Consider the following 2,500-nt stretch of genomic DNA (forward strand, 5'->3'; position numbering starts at 1 on the left):
TGCGCACGCAAGTGATAGTTTTCTCGGTTCGCTTTTGTTGGGCGTTCCTGGTGTTGTATGCAAACGCAGCCCGCGCGCGGCTTCGCCCGAAAGGGCGTCTGGCCGGTGTCGACGGCGTCCAGATCGCGGCTTACGCCGGGTTTGAGGAGCTAAGCAAAAATAGTGATTGAGTAATACAGTGCGATACCGCGACGGGGAAAGCGAAAGACTCCGTTCGCGTATTTTGTCGGCCGATAGTTACCTGGTTGATCCTGCCAGTAGTCATATGCTTGTCTCAAAGATTAAGCCATGCATGTCTCAGTACGAACTTGCGTACGGTAAAACTGCGAATGGCTCATTAAATCAGTCGTGATTCATTTGATCGTAAATTTTACTTGGATAACTGTGGTAATTCTAGAGCTAATACATGCAAAAAGCGCCGACCTTGCGGGAGGCGCGCCTTTATCATATCAAAAACCTGCCGGGCTTCGGCTCGTCTTGTTGGCGACTCGGGATAACTTTGCTGATCGCACGGTCTTGCACCGGCGACGGATCATTCAAGTGTCTGCCCTATCAACTTTCGTCGGTACGGTATCTGCCTACCGAGGTTCTTACGGGTAACGGGGAATCAGGGTTCGATTCCGGAGAGGGAGCCTGAGAAACGGCTACCACATCCAAGGAAGGCAGCAGGCGCACAAATTACCCATTCCCGACGCGGGGAGGTAGTGACGAAAAATAACGATACAGGACTCTAACGAGGCCCTGTAATTGGAATGAGTACACTGTAAAAATTTTAACGAGTATCCATTGGAGGGCAAGTCTGGTGCCAGCAGCCGCGGTAATTCCAGCTCCAAAAGTGTATATTTAAGTTGTTGCGGTTAAAAAGCTCGTAGTTGGATTTTGGGCGCAGGCGTTCGGTCCGTCGCAAGGCGTGCACTGTTCGTTCTGGCTTTACCTCCGGTTTTCCGTCGGTGCTCTTGACTGAGTGTCGGCGGCGGCCGGGACGTTTACCTTGAAAAAATTAGAGTGTTCAAAGCAGGCGCTTCGCCTGGATAGTGTTGCATGGAATAATGAAATAGGACCTCGGTTCTTTTTTGTTGGTTTTCGGAGCGCGAGGTAATGATTAAGAGGGACGGACGGGGGCATTCGTACTGTGCCGTTAGAGGTGAAATTCTTGGATCGGCGCAAGACGAACGACTGCGAAAGCATTTGCCAAGAATGTTTTCTTTAATCAAGAGCGAAAGTCAGAGGTTCGAAGACGATCAGATACCGTCCTAGTTCTGACTATAAACGATGCCAACTAGCGATCGGGGGGCGTTATTTTGACGACCTCTCCGGCAGCTTGCGGGAAACCAAAGTCTTTGGGTTCCGGGGGAAGTATGGTTGCAAAGCTGAAACTTAAAGGAATTGACGGAAGGGCACCACCAGGAGTGGAGCCTGCGGCTTAATTTGACTCAACACGGGAAATCTCACCCGGCCCGGACACAGCGAGGATTGACAGATTGAGAGCTCTTTCATGATTCTGTGGGTGGTGGTGCATGGCCGTTCTTAGTTGGTGGAGCGATTTGTCTGGTTAATTCCGATAACGAACGAGACTCTGGCTTGCTAAATAGTTACGCGGCCTTCCCGGCCGGCGTTTAACTTCTTAGAGGGACTAGTGGCGTTTAGCCACACGAGATTGAGCAATAACAGGTCTGTGATGCCCTTAGATGTTCGGGGCCGCACGCGCGCTACACTGACCGGATCAACGTGTGTTCGCCTTGGCCGAAAGGTCTGGGTAACCCGATGAACCCCGGTCGTGCTAGGGATAGAGAATTGAAATTATTTCGCTTGAACGAGGAATTCCCAGTAAGCGCGAGTCATTAGCTCGCGTTGATTACGTCCCTGCCCTTTGTACACACCGCCCGTCGCTACTACCGATTGAATGGTTTAGTGAGGTCCTCCGATTGGGCCCGGGCTCGACTGGCGACGGTTGGGTCTTGGCCCGAAAAGACGATCTAACTTGATTACTTAGAGGAAGTAAAAGTCGTAACAAGGTTTCCGTAGGTGAACCTGCGGAAGGATCATTAGCGCGAGAAAAAAAATCGAAGAGCGAAAGAGCAAACACCGGGACGGCGACGTGCCTCGGCGCGTCCGCCGCCCCGCGATCAGGAACTTGTTTTGTCGGCGTCGAGTGCCCGAAGGCTTCATGCGGTGCGCGGGCTTGTCGCACTATTTGTTGCGACCGCGACCCGCTCGGCGTCACGCGATTTTTTCAGCCGGATGGCGAATCGAGGTTAGGAATCGAAGAGCGAAAAGCAAACAAACAAACGATGGCTCTTGGCGGTGGACCACTCGGCTCGCGAGTCGATGAAGGACGCAGCAAGCTGCGTGATTTAATGTGAATTGCAGAACACATTGAGCATTGACGATCTGAACGCGTATTGCGGCCTCGGGTTCATCCCGGGACCGCGTCCGTCTCAGGGTCGCAGAAACGACAACGGCCGGCGGGATCGGCTCCGCGACGGCTCGGCTCGCGTGC

The 2,500-nt window shown here is 52.8% G+C and overlaps 2 non-coding genes across 2 annotated transcripts; both read left to right on the forward strand.

Annotated features, from left to right (window-relative positions):
* The first annotated feature begins 238 nt into the window (after window positions 1-238).
* On the forward strand, window positions 239-2,048 carry LOC145763090 (small subunit ribosomal RNA). The gene has a single exon (XR_014288241.1). It is a non-coding gene; the product is annotated as a small subunit ribosomal RNA (ribosomal RNA).
* A 245-nt stretch (window positions 2,049-2,293) lies between these two features.
* Window positions 2,294-2,447, forward strand: LOC145763088 (5.8S ribosomal RNA). The gene has a single exon (XR_014288239.1). It is a non-coding gene; the product is annotated as a 5.8S ribosomal RNA (ribosomal RNA).
* The last annotated feature ends 53 nt before the right edge of the window (window positions 2,448-2,500 follow it).

This window comes from Corella eumyota, unplaced genomic scaffold (genome assembly GCF_963082875.1).
Source record: "Corella eumyota unplaced genomic scaffold, kaCorEumy4.1 scaffold_271, whole genome shotgun sequence".
NCBI lineage: Eukaryota > Metazoa > Chordata > Ascidiacea > Phlebobranchia > Corellidae > Corella > Corella eumyota.